The sequence below is a fragment of the Zalophus californianus genome, chromosome 15, assembly GCF_009762305.2.
Source record: "Zalophus californianus isolate mZalCal1 chromosome 15, mZalCal1.pri.v2, whole genome shotgun sequence".
In the NCBI taxonomy this organism is placed as follows: domain Eukaryota; kingdom Metazoa; phylum Chordata; class Mammalia; order Carnivora; family Otariidae; genus Zalophus; species Zalophus californianus.
In genome coordinates, this window is record NC_045609.1 from 20,451,063 (window position 1) to 20,474,501 (window position 23,439).

The 23,439-nt window shown below is 39.2% G+C and overlaps 1 long non-coding RNA gene across 1 annotated transcript; it reads left to right on the top strand.

Annotated features, from left to right (window-relative positions):
- The first annotated feature begins 454 nt into the window (after positions 1-454).
- LOC113923457 lies at positions 455-22,204 on the top strand. Its single transcript, XR_003520332.2, has 3 exons — positions 455-692; positions 8,740-8,859; positions 21,104-22,204. It is a non-coding gene; the product is annotated as an uncharacterized LOC113923457 (long non-coding RNA).
- The last annotated feature ends 1,235 nt before the right edge of the window (positions 22,205-23,439 follow it).

Sequence of the window (23,439 nt, forward strand, 5' to 3'; positions counted from 1 at the left end):
TTAAGGATTTTTTTTTTAGAAAACTAAAACAAGATCTGTGTCTACATAGAGTCCTATCAGAGAGCTGAAAGAGCTGTATCGTGAGTTATGAGGGGCAGAGGAGCATCCCCACAGGGAAGAAAAATTAAACTACTGTCTACTCAGATAAATTAAATTTGTCCAGCCTGGGCAAAGATCTGACTGGCCAGAGTCAATTCTGGAGTGAAATTTTATGGTTATGTCTTTTAAAAGCCATGTAAATCGGCAAACATAAAGCTGACAGGACCTTGCAGTCTTCGGCAAGAACACACTGTTCCTCTCATTTATTTCAGAGAACGCTGCCCCTGTTCAAAGCCCTGCAGTGAGCTGTGCCAGAGCATTTTGGCCATGACTGCTTGATGCAGTCTAGTGGGAGGGTGGGGGTGGGGCAGAGAGTATGCCAGTGAAAAAGGATTCTGCTCTATAGGGACAAAGCAGCCACAGAGCCACAGACATTGGACCTGGAGGATGCATCATTTGTTGCCTTTTCCAATGTAGCAAGAGGATTTCTCTCATGGCAGAGAACTTAAACTTCTTTCTCTGAGAATTACGTATGTTTTGGACGTATGTTTTCAAGGGCCCGACATAGCAATAGTGATCCAAGTATGTTAAATTGGTCACTTGGATTAATCTGTGATTAAAGGCCCTGCAGGATGAAGGTCCAGAGGAGGATGGTAAGGCTGGAAACCATGGTTGAAATGGAAACAGAGGTTTCTTAGACAATGAAGATGTTAGAACAGAAGGGGCTTTAGAGGTAATCTGGCTGGATACTTCATTAAAGCAGGCGAGGCAATGGAGGGAGACCCTGAGTGATCGCTTGGGGCCATAAAATACTATGTGGTTGGGGTGGAGTATTTACAGTAAATAGAGCTTCTGACTCATTTAAGTGTGGCAGATTTATAGCAAAATTGGGTCCAATTCTTTCCTTCTCTCTATGTCCTCTGTAACCAGAGAAATGCCCACTGAGGCCTAACCAAGATCAGCAGAGTGGCCAGCTAACTATGGATTTGTGGGCAATAAGAATGGATGTTGTTGGGCGCCTGGGTGGCTCGGTTGGTTAAGCGTCTGCCTTTGGCTCAGGTCATGATCCTGGAGTCCCAGGATCGAGTCCCACATCGGGCTCCCTGCTCAGCGGGGCGTCTGCTTCTCCCTCGGACCCTCTTCCCTCTCGTGCTCTCTCTCTCTCTCATTCTCTCTCTCTCAAATAAACAAATAAAATCTTAAAAAAAAAAGAATAGATGTTGTTCTAAGCCTCTTGGCTTTGGGGGTGATTTGTTTGGGGCACCCTTGTGTCAATATATAACTGGCCAGTGGTGCTGTAGTAAGTTGGTAGCTGAGAGGAGAAAAGAGCAGGATAGTCCTCCAATGCACTCAGTCCTGCAGTTTCTACCATCTGGGAATAGTGGCCGGTTTAGTGCATGAGCCTACGTCCTGGAAACGGAATCCTGGAGAGACCTCCTCGGAGCCCTTCTGGCAGTATGCTCCCTAAATGCCAAGTGATCCCCAAGGGGTTGTGTCCTCACACTCTGGAGCCAGAGGGATGCTGGCAATCTTCTGGCTGTGATTTTGCAGATAAGGAAACGGAGGCTGCGAGTGGTAGGGCAGAATCAGTCACGTCATTCGTGGGACCCAGTGACAGCAGAGCATTAAACCACGTGCAGACTCATCTAAGTGTGAATTCTTTCTGCAATTCTGTAGGCTGCATGTCCGGATGCCAGCCTGGGTTTCAGCAGCTAAGGGACACCCTTTCAGAAGCTCAACTGGTTAACTTTTACCAAAAGTTGTAATTGAGTGTATTTGTTAACAGCTGTTCAAGATGTAGGACACGAACCTAAGACCTTTTTAGTTCCTACTGCAGTGATTCTGTTTCCTCATTTTTTAATCGACTGAGAGAAACGAAATCTGACCCGGAAGCAGAATGGCAGGCTTGGGGTCTGAGAGGAAAGAACTTGTAGTTCTTCACAGGATATGTTGAAGCCAGGGAATTTGAATTCAAGTGAACTCTGAAATTAAAATTCTTATATCAAGTATTTTGCTGTGTCCAATTATATCTTTATGATATTTTCTTTGTGGAAGTTGATTGCTGTTCATTATGATAAATTGCTTGAATTGTCTGTCTCTTTATTTAGCTTTTTATTGCCTTTCTTCTGTCTTTCTCATTTGAATAGAAAATTTTCAGGTGCTAAATAACAAAGATATAACTTTTTTTTTTTTTATTTCTCCCAACTGTTGCTTTGCTTAGGTCATTAATACTTTCCCAATAGCTCTGAACTCTTTCCTTTCCTTCAGACGTCTATAAAAGTGACAGCTTAGAATGTGCATTGCCCCATCCTAACCTACTCTGTCACTGTCTTGAACACTCTTCTTTTTGACTTATTTTAGGTAAATATTATTGGAATCTTGTGTCTGTAGGAAAGCAGTCTCCATTACTTTATTTTATAATTAATTAAACCAGAAAATGGAACTCCATTATTTTATCTTATAATTAAATAAAACATAAAATGAAACTCTGGGCCTGTTAAGGTTTTCTGTTTTTCCTCATAAGCCTATCATGAGAAATTCAAAAAGGCCCCTTAGGTAAACGAGGTGGGTTTGTGGATTTAAAAAAATTTCTTTTAGAAAAGACAAGGTTTCTGTGACCTTCCCCCCCCTTTTTTTAAGACAATGAAAGTGAGAAAGCAAGATCTTAGTTAAAGTTAAAGGCATCACTAAAGGCAAAAGCCAGGGATGAGAAACTGTGAGAACAACGTAGAAGCTAGTGGTAATGTCATGAAGAACAAAGCTCGGTTTTGCATCAAAGGTCAAGCTAACTGAGCACTAATGCTTGATTGTAGGCAGAATTCTTGCTGTGTTGAGGCTGGTTGCTTTCTGCATTAACATGAGTTCTTGCTTTGAGAATTACTTGCTAGCTCCCTCAAGACACTTGTCAGCCCTATTACGGCAGTATTTCTTTCTCAAGGCTCCCCATCCACCTGACTTTGTTTATGCAGATGGAAATGAAGACCAGGTTCTCAGGGCAGTTGCCCTTTCTCCACTTCTTTTCCTTCAAAAATTACCATTCTTAAAAAAAATTAAAAAATTTAAAAAAATACCATTTTGGGCTTACTTTTGGTTAGTGACCTCTAATTGGCTTAATAGGAGGTCTAATTTAGTTTGGAACGGTGAGCCTTGATTTTACTTTGGCTTGTTCAGGTTCTTATTTAATCAGAGTAAATTTTCATAGTCTCTAATGGAAATGCCAACTTCCTCTATCAGGCTGGCAAAGGAGTTCTATTACCAAAGAGGTTTTCAAACCAGTTTCTAAAGAAGACCCGTAGCGGTCAGGATTGTTGAAAGAACTATTGGTCATAATAATGACCTGGCTCTGGTTATTATCTTCGGGACACGGTTTCTCTTTTGTTCTCTACTGTTTCTACCCAATCTATTTCTGATCTCTCTCCCACTTTTCTCCCCTATATTTCACCCCAAGTGCCAAAACCCTGATCCTTCTTTATGTTTGCCAAGGTCGCATTGGCATGGAAATCTTTCTCCAGGCTTCCCTTGAGGACAAAACCCAAACTGAACCTTTCTGCCCTTAAGCTAAAAGCTGTATAAGTCTCAAGCTATTTGGCTTCTGTTTGGCTTTTATTTTGATTATTTTTTTAAAATGTATTATTATTATTTTTTAAATTATTAACATATAATGTATTATTTGTTTCAGGGGGAACAGGTCTGTGATTCATCAGTCATACACAATTCACAGCGCTCACCATAGCACCTACCCTCCCCAATGTCCATCACCCAGCCACCCCATCCCTCCCACCCATCACCACTCCAGCAACCCTCAGTTTGTTTCCTGAGATTAAGACTGGTTTGTCTTCCTCTCTGGTTTCAGCTTGTTTCATTTTTCCCTCCCCTCCCCTATGATCCTCTGTCTTGTTTCTCAAATTCCACATATCAGTGAGATCATATGATAATTGTCTTTTTCTGATTGACTTGTTTCACTTAGCATAATACCCTCTAGTTCCATTCACGTCCTTGCAAATGGCAAGATTTCATTTCTTTTGATGACTGTGTAATGTTCCGTTGTGCACACACACACACACACACACACACACATCTTTATCCATTCATCTGTTGATGGACATCTGGGCTCTTTCCATAGTTTGGCTATTGTGGACATTGCTGCTATAAACATTGGGGTGCAGGTGCCCCTTCAGATTGCTACATCTGTATCTTTGGGTTAAAAACCCAGTAGTGCAATTGCTGGGTCGTAGGGTAGCTCTATTTTCAACCTTTTGAGGAACTTCCATACTGTTTTCCAGAGTGGCTGCACCAGCTTACATTCCCATCAACAGAGTAGGAGGATTCCCCTTTCTCTGCATCCTCGCCAACATCTGTTGTTTCCTGAGTTGTTAATTTTAGCTGTTTGGTTTTTATTTTATCTTCCTTTTTACTCACTCTTTTCCATGTCCCTCTCCCAAACACCAAGTACCTGGGATTCCTTTCTCTGTCTTTCTCCTGCTTTCTTAAATTTGACCCTGAAAAACAAAATGCTGATAAACTCCTTTCTTTTGCCTCATTAAAAAAAATTGCCATAAAATTTATAACTGGCTTAGGCTGGCCATCACTGATCTTCCTGATTTAGCTACTGCCAAGAAGTGTTTTATGATTATCCCCTGACTTGTTTACAGCAAACACAGAAAGCCCTTGGTGTTAGGAGCCTATATAGATCCTCTGATTTGTTTGGAAAATAGAGTGGGTACTTGAAGTTCCCTGTGTAGAGTAGGGTGGTTTGGGTTGTTTGACTTGCACATTTTATATGGGAAGATAAAATTCCCACCACTTAATATGTAATAACAGTAAATCATTTTGTTGCCATGTAGAAAATGTATACAGCCTTGAGACAACAGAGGAAACTTTCCAATACTTCCTTATGCATTAGTTTCAGGAGGCCATTAGTGAGGCTGGTAATTGAAAACACACATGCTGGTGATGTTGAAGTAGGCAATTCATGGAAACTGTTTGAATATCTGAATGTGATGAAGTTAATTGATTATGTAAGAGTGATTTAGAGGCTGATGTAATAACCACCATAATAGCAGTCTTGAGTTCAGCTATTTGAAGGATGAGTCAGGGCAGGAATGACTTAAATGCTTAAAATATTTGAATTGTGTTGATTGTTCAGTTGTATATTTGAAATATATGAAAGTGATCTCTTCTTAATGTAAGCTCTGGTATCATATTGGTCACTATGTGAATTTAAGGTGTTCAATAGCTCTCTAACAGGTGATGTTCTGTCCTTGGCAAAAGAGTGCAATTACTGGAACAGATCCATAAAGAAGGGTTCTGATGTGTGTTTTCAAAGAGAAATATCAACTGAATATTTTGGAAGTTAACCCCAAACTGTGGTGCCATAGTCGAACTTGAGCACTTCACTGTCATGGAAGGAATCTGATGTCTGAGGAACAGTTGTATTATTTTGCCTTGTCTAGTCACTTTCCCCAACCTGGCTAAGGCTGGGTTTGGGAACTGGGGTCGTGGCAGTAAAGATTTTGTATCTACAACTGCACTATTGACTATTGTATGTTCCTTTGCTGAGGCCAGTGCTATTTTATGAGGGGTTGCTAGTAGAAAAGAGCTTGATGGAAGATTATAAGACTTACTTCTCTAAGTTTAAGGTGTGGTTCACCCAGGACATACAGTAGCCAGGAGGAGGAGCCATCATGTCAAAGCAAACCTGTCACAGCACTGTTAAAGAAGTACCACTTGATAATTCAGGAAATGTGGCTGCATGAACTAAGTATAACTGGGCCCCACATTGTCCAATCTCCACATGATGCTCCATTAAAAAGCACAGTCCAGAAACCAAAGTAATTACAACTGAAGGCTAATCTACTTTCATCTCTTAAAGATCATGGAAGTAGATTCAGTTTATAATCCAAAGGTGTTTTACCTTTTCAAAGTTTCCTTGCCTCTGTCTCAGTTTCTCAGACACCAAAGCTGCTCCAGAGACCCCAAAAGACTTTCTCATATAACACATGAACTTCATCCCCTACCACACTCCTTCAGCTCTTCATTGTGCAGATCTACTCAACTTCTCTGTTTTTATTTCTGTCTTTTGTTTTGTTTATGTGGTTCTGCTTTTTCTTACAAAAAAGGGTTAGGCACTAGTTTGGCAAAGTTCTCTTAGAGCATAAGGTAAGGGGAAGAGGAGAATCTGAGCAGATAAAGACCAAGTTCTCTTATTAGCTGGGATGGGAGTGGGAGTCCCAAGTTATTGCTAAGATTACAGGTAAGATATCTTGTCTCTATCACAATCTATAATAAGAGTGAACATTTATTAGTAGTTAGTATGTTTCACTCATTTTGCTAAGTATTTTACACTAATTATGCCATAATAACTAATATTATTTTGTAAATTTGTAACGCTGCCATAAACATAAGGAAACTGTAGTTTGGACAAGTTGAGTGACTTGCTCTGGGTTATGCCACTGGTTAATGGCAGAACTAGGATTTCTTGGCTTGGCTTGTTTCCTTCCAAAGCCCTTGGAATTAACCATCAGAACTTTAGGCATCAGTGGCCCCAAATGGCGTAGGTTATTTGAGAATAAAACAATAATTTAAATATAATAACACCTGTTTTTATTTGTCAGAGAGAGAGAGAGAGCACAAGCAGGGGAAGAGGCAAGCATAGGGAGAAACAGGTTTCCCACTGAGAAGGGATCCTGATGTGGAGCTCAATCCCAGGACCCTGGGATCATGACCTGAGCTAAAGGCAGTCACTTAACCAACTGAGCCACCCTGACACCCCAATAAAAACAATTTAAAATGGAGTTCAATTGCATTTCTTATATAAAACGTAAAATAATAAATTGTTTTTTATACAATCTTTTAGCTGAATGCATCATTTTGGACCCATATCTGTATTAACATACTGGTTACCAAATGTTGGACATTTGTCTGCAAATTAGTACTGGACCTTCCCAACCATAAATGCTTGTAATTTTGGGAGACAATTCAAAATTAAATGTCCCTTATTTTTTCTCCCTATTTAGTTTTCCTCCCAAGGTTCAGAGGAAATTCTGTGGTCCAGGGTTATAGTCTTGAGTCAGTTCCCTCTGAATAGTTCAGTCATCAGCACTGTGCCTCATCTGTGAGGTTGGAGAAGGGATTTAGGAGGGAGATTAGGAGCTCATCAGAGCATGGCAGTGATGAGTGGTACACAGAGCGTGTGTAATGAAATCCAAATGCAGTTGTCAGCTACATTGTCAAATATGCAACCTCAAAAATTATCTTCACATTAAATCTCTACTTTTTAAACAAATTTCTCTTTTGGTAGAAATGTTTCTTTTCTAGTTTTTTATCCTGATTGAAAGTGAAGTGCTATGCCTCTGATGAGATTCATCATTCTTTGAAAGATAGGTCTTAAACCAACACTTCCCATTTTTCTCTTCTGGTAGATACCTACAACCTGGAGTATATATCTTGCGTCAGTCACTTTCATTTTCAGTGTCTGGAATCTGTGTTCACTCACCATCTTGGCAGTGAGTCTCGTGTCAACTCCCTTGGCTGCTGGTTAGTTCTCTTTCTCTTGAAACTAGAGTTTGAGCTAGTTATTTAAAGGAAACAGAAACAGAAGAATGGGGAAGGCTGAATGCAAGATTATGAGGTGTTGGCCTTTTGAGTTAAAACAAGCGCCAGAACTACAAAAAGAATCATTCAAAGTCATCTGTCCCCAATGTTTTGACCCTATTACAGAAAGGGTTTATGAAATTATTTCAAGAGATCTATGCATCCCTATGTAGATTGAATAAATAATACCCTTATACATACACATACTATTTATTTTTCATGTGTAAATAGGTGCTATTGTAATGAATATGATACAACTTGTTTTAAATAATATTAATTTTATTAAATTTATTAAATTTATTTGATATTATGTATTTTCTTAGTCAATATATCAATATAGGCAAGAGATTCAACTACTATGTGACATTTATACACTCTTATGTGTGAAAGGATTTCTCATTTTTAAAACAGTTGGGAATCACTAATCTAAATAATGGTGGTTCCCATCTGGTCAGCAAAATGGGAAGAAATGTGAAAGAGGTCAGAAATATGGAGGCACTTTTACAAGAAAAAAGAGCAGGAGGTCCCTACCCAAAGCTATCAATTCCTGTCAGGAAACTCTCTGACCCATCCTTGCTTTACCTTGGAGCTGTGGAAGCTTGCTGCTTGATTTAGTGTGGGTGTTAAAGTACCCCATGTCAGCAAACTCACAGGAAGAACTTGTCATTTCGACTGGTATTCCAAGCTTCAAAATGGCACAGCACTAAGGTATATCATAATGTATCATGATGTCTTTGACATTTTCCTAAGGAAAAATAATAGATTATGAGTCAATGTGCAGATGAGAGAATACAGGGCTATCGCTGGTCATGAAATGTCTGCTTCTAGTTGATAATCAGAAAGATCATACAAAGGGCATAGCAGTTAAGTTGTTTTGTTGGTTTTTACCTGCCCCAATTTCATCTCTTCTGCTTGTGACAGCAGAATCTCTGTTTTCCTTTAGAGAATTGACCATACCAATTGCTGCTTATAGGCCAGGCTGGGTCTCAAAACTGCTGGAATTATTGAAAAGGAGGTGAACTCTTCTGGATGAGGTTTTGAAGCTGAAATCAGTTTCATGAAGAAGTTTTAGGAGTTGTCTGCTTATCGTCATGTTTTCTTTCACAGGGGAGAGCTGGTCTACGAATACAGCAACACGGGAAAGCTGGCCAGCAAATCGAGAGAGAGTCCAAAACAAATCATTTGAACATCTGCTCTAAGTGTTCCTGATTTTGACTTTTGGGTTATGTGAGTCAATGAAGTTTCCTTTGTTGCTTACATTTTGGAGTTAGGGTATTGTCACTGGCACTACAAAGATACCTGATTAACACAAGGTTTTCTTTTAGCCTCAGATGGAATTTATCATCCTCTTTGCATTTTTTCTTTCCACATCCCAACTCCAAGTGAACTCCCCTCTGCCACATTGGGACAGCCTGTCTTGCTCCGTTATGGACCCCTCAGTGTGGAGGAGAAGAACTTTTTCTCCAGCCCACCAGCTGACCTCTAGGGACAAGGCATTCTCAGCCACACTGAGCAGGTCATAAAAAAGGTGGTGAGAAGCAGAGATTCTGTAGTTCTCCTGGGAAACTCACTCTAAGATGGCAAGGAAACGTCACATCAAGCTAGAATGTTCTCATATGTAAACTGTAACTTTCTTTCCAACTGGCAATAAACAGTGAGTGATGCATTGCAGCTTAAAAAGTTTGCCAGTTTTTGATACAACAGCGGAGTGGCTCAGCTGGGGATTCTGCTAAGAGGGGAGCCTATAATAAGCATTGTTTTGTGGAGATAGAGTATTTTGATGCTGACCCTTTGATTTTGCTTCTATTCCTTTTTTTCTGTTCCTTTTGTCTTTCTTGTTTCCCTTACTGTGTTCTTTTCCATTATCACTCTTTTCTTTGTCTGAAATTGGACCCACAAAAATGAGCCTGTAATAAGGGGACATGAGAAGCCCTAAATTGCTGTCATTTTGATTTTCTACTGTATTAATATTCCAGAATATGAAACATACAGGAGGTATTTTAGCTCACTGGCCCTTCAACTTAGTCATGCTACTATCTAAGCCATTGCATGGAAAATTTGAATATGCATCATAGCATCTAAAACTGACACTTCTAAATCTGTTTGTGGTACATTATGTAGGAAATTACTTCAGTTTCACTAGTACTTAAGAATCCTTCCTCGTACATCATTCCAACATCTTAGAAAAAGAGGCAAGTGGGAGATTTGTATATAAGGGAAAAGGGGGGAACAGCAACATTGCAACCCATTGATGGAAATTAAACTGGCTTCCTTTATTAAGTGGACATGGCTCATCCTTGATTTTTGTGTCTCCTTGTGTTGCTTAATGCATAGCCAAATAAGATAATTGTTCTTCATTGATCTTTACATAAGTTTTTAAAATGTCTGAAACTAAAGTTTTTATAGTAAAATTAAATGCTTCCTCTTCCAAGTATATGCAGAAGCTTCCAGTATGTTTTTAAAAGTAGCACTTTGAGTGTATGGAGCCCTTACTATGTGCCAAGCATTTTACATGTGTTACCTTATTTGGTCTTTAGAACAATCCTATGAGACAGGAACCTCATTCTATAAGTGAAAAAACAGAGAGACCAAGCAACCTGTTCAGAGCCCAGTATAAGACCTGTCTCAATCCAGAGACCATGCTCCTAACAGCTACAGAGGATGGGCAGAGGGAAGGATGAGATTCCATGTTCTCTCAGTATCTCATGGATTCTGAAGGACCCCTGGAATCAAGGATGAGTAGGGGACAAAACAAGGCTTCCTATGTCGCTGGTTTGAGGCCACTTAGGAGCAAGGTACCAGGAATAAACAAAGACTAGGTCTCAGGAGCTGGGGTGGGCATACATTAAGGTATATTTGAATTCAGTGAGCACTTTTGCAGCAGTTTGCAGACTTGGCAGTGACTTCTTACTTTGTTGGTGGCCTGACAATAGCTGGCACCTAAGACATGCTGCCCCCCTTCTCCAACATCGCCTCTTCCATGGCTCTCTCACACTCTACACTCCAACTATGATGGGTTTTCAGTACCTTCAACTCATTTTTCTTTCTCTCACTTCTGGATCTTTATATGTTCTCTCCTTCTGCCTAGCATCTTACCCATCCTGGTCTCTCCATCCCCAGGATATCTCTTGCTTAACCTTCAGGTCTAAGTTTGAATGTGTTTTTCACTATGAAACTTTCTCTGCTACTCTTGAAATAATTCAACTTTTTGGGGTGGTTCATCTGACTCTAGTGTCTTTTTACTTTTATCCTATATACTAGGTTATAAGATACTATAGAATCCCTTACATATATTGACGGAGAGCTTACTGCTTTAATGATAATTGTGTGTTTGATATCTGGTTTTCCCACTGGGTTGTAGCTCTTTGAATACAGGAATCCCCTGTCCCTAGCATAATACCTGGAACATAGTAAGAACTTAATAAATATTTGTTAAACAAGTGAATAAATAAATTAATGCAATAACTCGTTAAAATCACTGTCACGGAATATTAGAATGGCTTAATAAGTAGTTATCAAACTCCATGTGACCAAGTGAAACTAAAAACTACACCAATAGCAAGAATAACATTATCCTTTTCCTTACAGATAAAACGATATGACATATTACTTGGAAAGGGAAGAGAATGATCATTACTGAGAACCTATACTTAGAGTATAGTGCAGTGTATGTAATTTTTTTCATAACCTACAGTAAGAAATATAGCAAAACCCAATACTCATGTGCATAAAACTAAAACAAATTTTTCACAGAATATTTACTTTTACTGTGGAGCATACTGATATTTTGATTCTAATCTATTTTATGCCTCCTCATTTATTTCATTAAGAAATGCTGGTCATGCCCACTAAATAGATCTCATGTCTTTTTCATGTGTCTGAAGACCTCCCTATAGGGGCAAGGAATGTGGGTTCTGGAGTCAAACTGCTTGTTGTTTCTGCCATTTATTCATGGTGTGACATTGGTCCAATCTTCCAATGCTATAAAGCCTCATTGCCCCATCTACAAAGTAGGGATGGTACTACACCACATGGTGTTTACAATAATTTGATAAAAAAGTGAGTAGAAAGCACTTGCCACAGTGTCTGGCACAGAAAAATCCTCAATAAACATTAGCCACTGGCATGCACCAGACACTGTGCTTCTTGGGCATCTTCCTTTATTCTCTGAAAAGGATGTATACCATAATGTCATAGTATTATCCCCATTTAACAAGAATGAAAGTAAAGTTCGGAGAGATTAAATGAATCAATGAGGCAAAATGGTCAATAAATGGTAGAGCTGGGGTATTCAAACAAGGTCTGTCTGACTCTGAGACCCATGACTTTTCTAGGAATTATCAGGGAACACTCAAAGAAGGCGTTTTGGAAAGGATGCGACTTGAGGTAGACTTTGAAAGATGAGTGACTGGTTTAGGCCAATGTACCCAAATGCTACTGCATGTGGTTGAAAAAATGTAGTGTTTGGGAACAGCCACACCCGAGGTTTATCCTTGATTACTTAACAGCTTAGTAATTGTGTGCAATTTTATTTAGCCTTTCTGAGCCTCAGTTTCCTCAATTTTACGCTACTGATAATATCAACCTTGCAGAGTTCTAGTGAATATTGAGCTATACATAACAACAGTTGTTACTGTCTGAAAATAGGTTCTCAACAAATGGAAGTTATTTTTATTAGATGGAATTTACTTATAACAAGGGCTTAATTAAATTTGTAATCTGTAGGCTTCAGTAGATGCAATTTACAACCATATTGAAAGCATGGGTAAAAATACTGTGCAAATGCGTCTAGGGAGTTTTATTATTAATCATCTTAAGCATTTCCAAATAGAATGACTATGAGTGACATTGAGATTACAGCTACCAATTGTACTTCTAGTAGTAGAGCTTGTCCAACATAATCTTTTCCAAGTTACTGGCAATACTGTTTGGCCTCCTGGGGTTAATGTAAAGTACATTTGCCTCACCTAGGAGCCATCAGAACTTTCCAGTGGCCTTCTGATATGTATCATAGAGTCTCAGATGACAACGGGGCCAACTTGGCAGCATTGTTCAATTTCATCTCAGCTTAATTACCAACTCTGCTGCCTGCTCTTCACACGTGGGCCCGGAGATGAATCAAATACCGGAAATAGTAAGTTGGCTACTGTTTCTGCCCCATCTCATTTCCACTGTTGTGGATTTGAATACAGAGAAAGCCAAATTTCTTGTTCCCTAGGGTTCCACTGAAGGTGTGTTTTATAACTTAACTGGGCATTTTGCTCCAACTGCTATTCATCTCTAGTTACTCTGGAATCATTCAGTTTAACATTTCCCCTGTGGACTTCATGGTGTATTAGGTGGTTACTAAACCCCTGGACGTCAGAGGTGGAGCACAGCTGTGACTCTAAAGGGCTCACTCACAGGTGGAGAATGGTGATAGCAGACTCATGAAGTTGGGATGCCCTTTTAAGGCTGTTAGCTGCCCAAACAACGCTGGACATACTTTATCCTGCAAGCAAATTATAGAGATGCTGGGAGAACCAATGTTTTAGTCTCCTGGGCAATTAAAATATACTACCAGGAGAGCAGAAATTCAGAAATGCAATTTTACACACATATATTTTCTTAGGTAGGGATACGACTCCACATACCAAAGAGAGTCCTGAGAAGTTTTTTGTGTGTTTGGTGCTAGAGGGAAAAATGCTTCAGTAAAATATATCTGCTAAAATACTTTATTTCTTAACAAGTAGCAGTAAAAACCACTGAAGTGCCAAAAATGGAATTTAATTCCTCATCCTACTGCAATGGTTTGTATTGACTATGTTTTGGCCCCTTTCTCCCCTCCTCTAATTTGTAAAATTCAGATTTAACTGCATGGAGTATAAAGTCCAATTCCAAGATTATAGTATGAATCTAAGATTATTTCTCTGATTTTTTGAAAGTCTAACGTGAGTTTGTTTGTTTGATTGGAATTAAACTCCATTAACTTTTCTTAAACAGAAGAAAACCTTTGCACTGGGCTAAGGAACTCTACCCCCATAAGTTAGCCTGTGACTTGCCAGGCAAGAGAACCATGTATGGAATACTTCAGCAAAATATACCCCTTCAAATACCACATTTATTAATGAGTAGCAATAAAAGAATGAAAACTAGAGTTTTCTGATTTCTGCACAGTATCTCATTGGATCCTCATAAAAACTTCATAAGGTAAGTCATCATTCCAATTTAACAAGAGAAAAGAACTGAGATTTTAAAAGGATTAATTTCTTGCCCATGTTTACATAGTTAAGTAGCAGAGATGGATTTTAGCATTCATGCTCTTGACTTTTACTCCACTGTGAAATACCAGTGGGCAGGATGATACTGAGTCCTTTGTATTTCCCTTTGTACCTTTTAACTTTCAACCAAATACTCATAACCATACACATTTGGGATAGCTAAAGCAGAAGCTGTTGATCTGTGAGATGCAGACCCTTGGGGAGGTGGTTGGAAGGTTATTTCTAAAGGCATCTGAATCCTCATGGACACTAAGTATTTATCTGTTCACCAAGTATCTTAGTCAATTCAGGCAGCTATAACAAAGTACCACAGATGGGGTGGCTTATAAACAACAGAAATTCATTTCTCCAGTGTTCTGGAGGCAGGAAGTCTAAGGTAAGGGTGCCAATATGATCAAGTTCTGATGAGAACCCTCTTCTGGGCTGCAGTCTTTTAACTTCTTGCAGTATTCTCACATGGCAGAGAGCAGAGAGAGCTCTTGAGGGCCTCCTTTATAAGGTCAATAATCCCATTCATGAGGGTAAAATCCTCATGACCTAATTACCTTCAAAGTCCCTACCTCCTAAGACAGTGACATTCAGGGTCAGGGATTTCAACGTAAGAGTTTTGGGAGACACAAACATTCAGTCCATAACATCACATAACTAATATCTCAAATATATGTGAGCAGTTCTTCTATCACTCAAATATTCCCATACAACTGTGATTATTACAACAAATAATTATGTAAAAAGATAACTGACTTAGTAACAATTTTATGTTAGTATGTATTTTCTCAATCAATGGATACTGAGAGTGCAACTAACATTGTCTGGACTCTGTGAAATTTTGGATATGAAAATGAGGCCCTGTGAACTTCCTGAGGTTATGGAAATGTTCTATATCATGACATGGGTGTTGGTCACATGGGTGTACACATTTGTCAAAATGCATTGAATTATATGCTTAGGATCTATACGTTTCAGTAGCATGAATTTTACGTCAATTTTTAAAAATGAGACCTCAGGTACTTCAACCCAGATGTACAGCAACCTCTCAAGTCCTAATTAGCTTTCTCCTTGTAGGTCATATTTGGGGTGATAGTGAGGTGTCCTTTCCTGCATTGCCCTCTGTGAGCTAAACTACTAAAAATCAACATCACTGGGTGAAATTGGCTACCTGTGAGTGCAAACCAAGAAATTTCCTGCAAAGGTGTGTATGGAAAGTGTGAAAACAGCTGTAATGGCAACCAAAGTGTGTGGGACATAGATTTGTGAAGGCAGAAAAAGAATGCGATTGCAATTTAAGAAATGGACTCTAATTGTTTGGAGAAAGATTCACTCAATTTGATTAGGTATATGAACAGAAGAGGGGTAGTCAATCTGAAGCCTAAAAAGGAAGTGTGAGGATTATTTAATGCTGCCCAAAGAAAAAAGTGTCCTGAACATTGTAAATTCAAAGTCAGATGTTGTTTTTGGCAGCAATGTGGATTATAAGACTTCTTGGTTCAAATTAGTCCCCTTTCTTTGTTCTGATTCCCCAATCAGAACAAGCTTTTTTGAGACAACCTCTTTTTTGTTTGCTGATTTGGCTTTTCAGGTAACCTAATTCTGGGAAAGGAGTGTCCTAGGTAGAAGGGGTGTATATTTGAGACACTTACAAAGAACTATTCAATTAGTATTCTTTTCTTTTACATCAGTCTCTTTACGTCAATGAAAGTCAATTCCTTTGCATCTGATCATTTCTAAAGATCTCAATTTTAAGTTTATGGATCCAAAAAACTGTGATGATTTCTGTATTGGTCAAAGTGTTTTGGTTTTCAAGTGACAGAAACACATCTCAAACTTGATTAAGCAAAAGCAGAAATCTGTTGGCTCATTTAACTTAGAAATTCAAGATGGCACAGCCTCCAGGTGATGAGGATCCAGGGTCTTGAATAACTCAGTTTGGAATATTGTGCTCTTAGACTCTGCTTTACCTTCCATCAGGTCCATTTTTTATTTAGTCTTTTCCTTTTGCCTGAAAAATGGTTACCATTGGATCAAAATAAGTCCTAAGTTCTAAGATATTCTAGTGAGGAAAGAACCTCTATTTCCAACAGCTCCCAGAAAATCCTAGACCAATATCTAATTGGCTTGACTTGGGTCAAGGGGCTAAACCTGAACTAATCAGTGGGGCCAGGGAAATAGAAAGTGCCAACTGGCCTGAGATTGGGATCCCAATCGAATCCTCCCAATTCAAAGGATGAAGGATGGGGAAAGGAAGAGTTCTCAAATGGGAAGTAGGGATACTAATATCAGCTGAATGAAGAATGGAACCTAGAAAGGTAAAACACAAAAAATATCCACCAGCCCCTTCAAAGTCACACTGGTTTGTGAGGCCTTGACTGGCCTGTCAATCAATAACCCCTGACTTGACCTTGTTCTCTCTTTTCCTCCAACCAGCGCAGGAGACTAAGCAAATACCAGTGGTCATAGTTTGTACATGTCTTTTTAAAAATCAATCTCTTCTAAATTTAATTTCGGAAGTAAATCAAATATACTATGGACATTGTATCTTAATGGTATGACCTCAGTAGTCATCCTTATATAAATGGAAATCTGCTGAGAGCAAAAAGACATTTTGAAACTAAAATAACATTTTTTTCCAGATATGATCTTCTGCTTTGGATTTTCTAATCTCCTCCTCCTCCAGTTCATTGAGACTGGTTGAGATTCTTTTTTTTTTTTTGTCATGATGAACAAACAAGCAAACAAATAAATAAAAGTTACTTTGTAACAATGAATCATCATTCTTTCATTCTACATCTTTATTAAGCACCTATGTTGTGCCCAGAACTGGTCCTAAAAGAATGCAGTATTAAAATTCTATTTATGTGATTGTGAACCAGAAATAACTAGAGATAAAAGTGATTTTGGAAGTTATTTTGCCAATGTCCAACATGCTACATTCTTAATTAAATAGCCAGGAATGGAGCAGGCTGGAATAACCCAACCAATATTTATTAAATAACTACTATGTGAGTTATAAGTAAGGGCATGGAAATATGCCATGGTTGTGGAAATGCAGGTTGTCGGGCACATAAGGTGGGTGCTTATATTGGTTTCTTTTGCTGCTATAACAAATTTTCACTTAAAACGCCACTAGTCACTAGTCACTTAAAACACCACAGATTTATTTTCTTTTAGTCCTGGAGGTCAGAAGTCTGAAATGGGTCTCAGTGGATAAAAATCAAGGATGTAGGGTGGCATTCCTTCCTGGAGGCTCTAGAACAGAATCCATTTTATTGTCTTTTCTGCTCTAGAGTCTGCCTTCATTCTTTGGCCAATGGAAGGCCATCTTCAAACCCAGCAATGGATATTCAGTCTTTCTCATATCATCTTCTAGGCCTCTTTTTCCCCCGTCTTCCTCTTCTTAAGGACCCTTTTGATTATATTGGCCCTTCTGGATATTATAAGATAATCTTCCCAATCCCAAGGTCGGCTGATTAGCAACCTTAATGTCATCTGCAACCTTAATTTTCCTTGGCTACATATTCTAATGTATTTACAGTTTCCAGGGATAAGAAAATGGACATTTTTTAGTGTTGAGGGCGGAGGGGCACATTATTCTGACCCAGTCTGGATTTGAGGATCAGAAAAATCTTCCTGGAGAAATTGATGCTTAAGAAGAAATTTTAAAAATTCACAGGAGTACCCACTTCTGGAGAGAGAAGAGGTTTTTGTGGGTGGAGTGCAGCAGTTATGAGTGCACCAATGGGATCTCTCTTCAAGAAAGAATGTGTTCAGCTGCAAAAAAAAAAAAAAAAAAAATGAGTTATCTGAGTGTCCAGCTACATCTGTCTCAGCTTTTGAGGCCAGGTGATACTTTTTCCAGGTAGCTCAGTCCCTGACTGAGCACAGCAAGAGTATTAGGCTCTGACCATTTCTACCTAATATGAGACTCCTCTACTATGCAATCTTTGCTCTGGAGCTCCCTGTTGGGCTGCCCAAGACTGTCAGATCTGAGGCCCTTCCTGTTTTCTTTCACAAGGTGTCAGATCAGCACTGTGGTCTGAAAACTTTCTCAGGTCAATTCTGCTTCTTCCTCCTTTGTCATTCATAGGTATTACCCCCACAAACCACTTGTATGTACTCTTATCTTGGTATCAGTTTTCTGGAGGACCCAACTGAGTCAGGAACAGAGGCTCATAGGTGAGAGAGAGCAAGGCCAGCTTGCAAGCAGTTCAGAATAGCAGGGACACAAGATTCAAGGATGGACCTGGGCTTGAAGTTATACATGCCCACTGGGGTTTTATTTGTCCTACAAGCTAACTGCTGTAACAAAAATCCCACATTTCCGTGGTTTAACACAGTAAGTATTCTTTTCTCTCCATTGAACAGACTACACAGGTATTCTCTCAGTCAGGTACATTTCCTTGGGCTCTGCTTCAAATAGCAACTGTGGAACCAAGTTTCCTTTGGTCTTTTTATTTGGCCCTCTCTCAGATCTTGAGTCCTCTCCCTGCAGCCAGTAGTCAGAAAATAGGAGGATCATGCATGTGAAAGCTTCATGGATGAGGCCAGAAAGTGGTGCATCTCACATTTTGGGTGAGCAACTACTTCTATCCCTGAGGTCCTAGGAGTTAAGTAGGCTTAAATGGAGAAGACCCAACCCAGCTATAGGTGATGAAGCAGCTGTACATGGTGCACCAGATACCCTAGCACTTTGTGGATATTCCATAAATGTTTTTTGAATGAGTGAATTTGAAGTCAGATGGACCTAGGTTCAAATCCCAGCTCTATTGTTTGGCCTTGAGCAGGTTACTTAGCTCTAAGCCTCATTTTCTTCATTTGTGAAATGGGTATGAAAATGTCTATATCATAAAGGTGTTATGAAATTTCCCTGGGATTGACATATGATAATTATAACTAACACTCATTGAGTGCCAAGCATATAAAGAGTGATTTATATTTATTACTTCATTTGATTCTTAATGAAACCCTAGGTTGTGGGTAGTATTATTGTCCTCAGTTTATAAGTAAGGAAACTGAGGCTTTGAGGCATTGTCTTGCTCTAAATCATATAGCTAATAATTGGTAGAGCTACAACTTGAACCCCACCTCCAGAATCAGTGTTCTTAACCACAATACTGTACACTACTTATAGTAAGTTAATTACCAAATTTGGTCTCTGATACATAATTGATGCTCAAGAAATTGCAGGGCAGAATTATTAGCAGCAAGTCCAGGAGCAGGTGATATACAGTGATCCAAGTAATAGGCTAGTCACTGATATTAGCAAGGTTTGAAACAAAATCCCCGGTGTGTGGTGAAAGTCTAGTTATTAGGGTTTGACAGGAATAAAAGTGAACATCCATCCTGGAAAACTGCTACATGGTATAGATTATAGGTATAAAGACTGTGGCACAGGGGACCAAAATAGGGGCCCAGGTCCTGGAATAGTGTCATAAGATGGAAATAAGGCAGAAAACAAGCAATTAAATTATAGCTCATGCTTAGAAATGGGCTGGCAAGAAGCATGGATGATTCCATGTCACCTAGAGAGCTCTAACCGGCAAGGAGTCAGCTGGGAGAATACTGAGCCACAGCTGGGCATCAGGGGGCCCAGCTAAGAGGAACAAGAGAAGGGCAATGGGAGCAGACATCAGGCAAGTCATCTCAGCCATGTTTACTGATGACAGTAACTGATGACAGTAACATAACTGGCTTAGCAATACTGTGTGCGTGCGTGTGTGTGTGTGTGTACGCACATTTGCGTTGTTAATCTTCTAGTGTGTGTGTAGTTATTTTTATAATGCATCCTTCATAAGCCTCCTTTGGATTCCTAAGATGTTTCTACAGCCACCTTATCAAGATAATTCTCCAAAATAATAAGCTCACTTCTTGCAAGCAAGCAAATAACCAATAATAAAAGAATAAATTTAAAAACCCTCCATCTTTATAACAAAAATAAGCCTTTTTTTCAAAGGGATACTAGATTTTCAACTAAGTAGCTATTCAGACATCATCTTTAAAATATGTTGGATCTTCCTAACATTTTACCATATGAGAAAATAAATTCAGTGTCTTATAGAGTGACTAACCAAGGGATATTCTTAGGATAAGACTGAGGAAATCAGCTAGATACCAATAAAGTTCTATCCCCCATTTTTTAAAAAGATTTTATTTATTTATTTGACAGAGAGAGACACGTGAGAGAGGGAACACAAGCAGAGGGAGTGGGAGAGGGAGAAGCAGGCTTCCAGCCAAGCAGGGAGCCCAATGCGGGGTTCAATCCCAGGATCCTGGGATCATGACCTAAGCTGAAAACAGAGCTTAACAACTGAGCCACACAGGCGCCCCTCCCCAATTTTCTCCTTCCTTCCTTCCTTCCTTCCTTCCTTCCTTCCTTCCTTCCTTCCTTCCTCTCTCCCTCCTTCCCTCCCTCCCTGTCTTTCAATGCACAATTTGAAAAGAAAAACCGGGACTGGACTTTGGAAAGGAACACAGGATCCTAGCTCTTCAGGCTGTTTGATTTCCCAGTGTCCTTTGAAGGAGAATGTGGGACTGAGCTAACACTGGTAGGGTGAAGGATAGCTTCATTTCCATTCAAATTTTCATCTGTTTCAAAGTCACAGCACAACCGAATGTGCTTCTCAGGTATCTTACTAAAATTGAGGTTCTTTGAGTCTTACATAAGTTTCTCATGAACTAGTTGTTAAGGAATGAGAAAATACAAATTCTAGTCTGCAATCTAGTTTGGCAAGTATCTTAAATTTTCTGGGCCTGTTAATTCCTCTGCAAACCAAAGAGTTTTGACTAGATTCAAATTTTCAAAAATCCTGGCACTTTGGCAACATGGTAAAGTTTTTATATTCATAGGTTAAATATAGAGAACATGCCTACATATGGCAACTTATAATGAAACAAGAATTATACCACTTTAGTCCTATGATCCATGAATTGAAAAAGAATTCTGCAAGAATGGTTGGGAGACTCCAAAAATAATAATATCAATGTTAAAGAAGTACTAAAAATGAGATTGGGGTTGACATTACAATATCTTTTTCCTTTCTTTTCATGTCACATTCCTTTTCTGAGGCATGTCAAATTAGGCATTAATTTTTTATTTCCAGTTGGCAATGCACAGCAGTCTGGCTTAGACACTTTGGCCAATAATAGTAACAATAGCAGACCTTTCTTACCATATGGCAGGTACTGTCTCAAACAATGATCTTACCATTTTACAGATTAGGAAACTGAGGCTGGAACTAACAGCTCCATGGATGGATGGATGAAGACCTTGAGAATGGAACCTGGTTTGTTTGGCTTCAAGACTGCTCCTCCCATTGTGCCATATGCCCTCAAAACTGGAAATGTGTGTCTTGCACTGAAGGGAAGGCAAGAGCCTAAGAATGAGGCTGCAACAGAATAAAATCCCCTACACAAATATTTAATAAAAATCTGTAATTTCACAAAAGCACCAAAAGCCCAAGTTATTTTGCAAAACAACTTATGGATCCCTAGCAAGCATCCAAAAAGGCCCCAAACATCACAAAATGGCTTTGAAAATCCCTATCTAGACGATCTTTAATTAAGAACCTTTCAAGTGTTAAACCTGCATTTGTCCTTGGCTGATCTTTAATTAACATAGGATAGTCCCTGTCTTTACAAGAGCAGATATGTTACCCTTCCTAGTTTTTCATCTAGGGTTCTACCCTTCTCTCAGAGATTTGTCCAGTAACCATGATCACAAATATAAAGCCAGCTGAAATTTGGAGTGGGTGAAACAAGACAAGGAAAAATGAGCACTGCATTTAGCTATTGGCCCAAGAGTGAAAGAGGGATGGAGTAAGTAACTGATCCTCTGCAACCCAATCAGTCTCCCTTTGGACAGGGAAATTCTTGTGTGAGGGCCTGGTTGGGCTTACCCGCAGAATGGGTCTGGACCCATGGCTGCAAATGAGACTGAATATCTGCTTGAGACTCTATTAGAGGATAGAGTTAGCCTGATAGAGTCACTGAAGCAAGCGGAGACTAAATGCTGGCTGATCCCTGAAGAGGAAAGCCACTTTTTCTGGGCCCTGGGCCCTGAAGATTTTGCATGACGCCTGAGGCCTTTATTTGAAGATTAGGTGCTAAGAATTGCTTCCTGATCATATCTTGCCAACTGGCTTCCTAAATCCCAGTTCCATCATGGGGTAACCCTGACAGAATTTCAGATGATTTGAAATACTCTGGCACATGGAAGAGCAGACTGTTATATCCTCAAGAAAAAAAAGTATATATGTACACATACATATATGCATGCATGTGTGTATTAATGTGTAACTCTCTTTACACACATGCACATGCACACACACATGCATTGTTTTTTCTTAATGTTCACACATACCAAAAGCAACAAAGGAAGAAGGAGAGTCCTTGAGGTCACATGGGAAGCTTCCAGACTCATTCTGCCACTAATTATGTGTCGCCTTGTGTGAGTCTGTTTGAGAAGTGATCGCCTCTTAGTTTAGTATGTTGTTATATGATCATAAAGTCTGAGTGTTGAAAAATTTTAACTCAAAATTCAATAAAACTATTTTATTAAGGCATCACCACAAGTACAAAGTACTTGGGAAATGGAAGGATTGAAACTTTGACCCAGGACAGCTTTGTTTTTTCCTGAGTCTCATGATAGTCCCCTTATTTCTGCTTGTCAAATAATCTTAAGTCCAAGAGACATTTTTCAACTTGGAAAGTATAATAAACTTATTTAGTTGCACATGTGTACATGAGTGTGTGTGAGTGTGTGTGGCTATTTATCCTTTCTATATAGTTGGAGCCTGGCAGTAGTCTTCCTCTACACTCATCTTGAAGCATTCCATACACAATGAGTAATTGCTGTTTTACTGATAATATCAAGTAGATGAGAGAAAGGGGTAGAACTGCCTCAGAGAGCACATAGCATTTTGCTTTAAAAATTCCTGTTCTTTATTTAGCTCCTAGATAAATCCTCTCTCCCACTGGATATATTTCCCCCATGTAGGCAGTTCTGCTTCTCTTCTCGGCTTACAAATACCACAGTTCAGCAAAAAGAAAAAAAAAAAAAAGCTGGTATCTTGCTGAACAGCTACCACATAAAATCCAGGTAAAGAAAAATTACGATGCAAAAGGCATCATGTACATAAATGTACAGTCATATTATTTTCTGAATACTGTACTTATGCTATACCTCTTTATCTTCTTTTTTCATATGTTCTATTTATTTTTTCATGTCATTAAATATGCTCCAAGAAAACATGATTTTCAATGGCTTCCCGATAAGAATATGAACTTTTGACATTAGAAGAGTAGTGTGGGGGTGACATGGGCTCTGGGAGATGTTAGATGATCCTCATAGGACACCACATGGACCTTTATCACCTACGATCTGCGAGAGGAAGCTGGGTTTTCCCCAGGAGAGCAAGAAGGAGATAGTAAGCCTCATGCTGAGGACTACTTTGTGCTCTCCATTCATTATCCCATTTAGTGCTCCAAAAAACTTGATGAACTATTATTTTCTCATTTTACAGATGAGGAAACTGAGGTCCAGAGTTAAGAC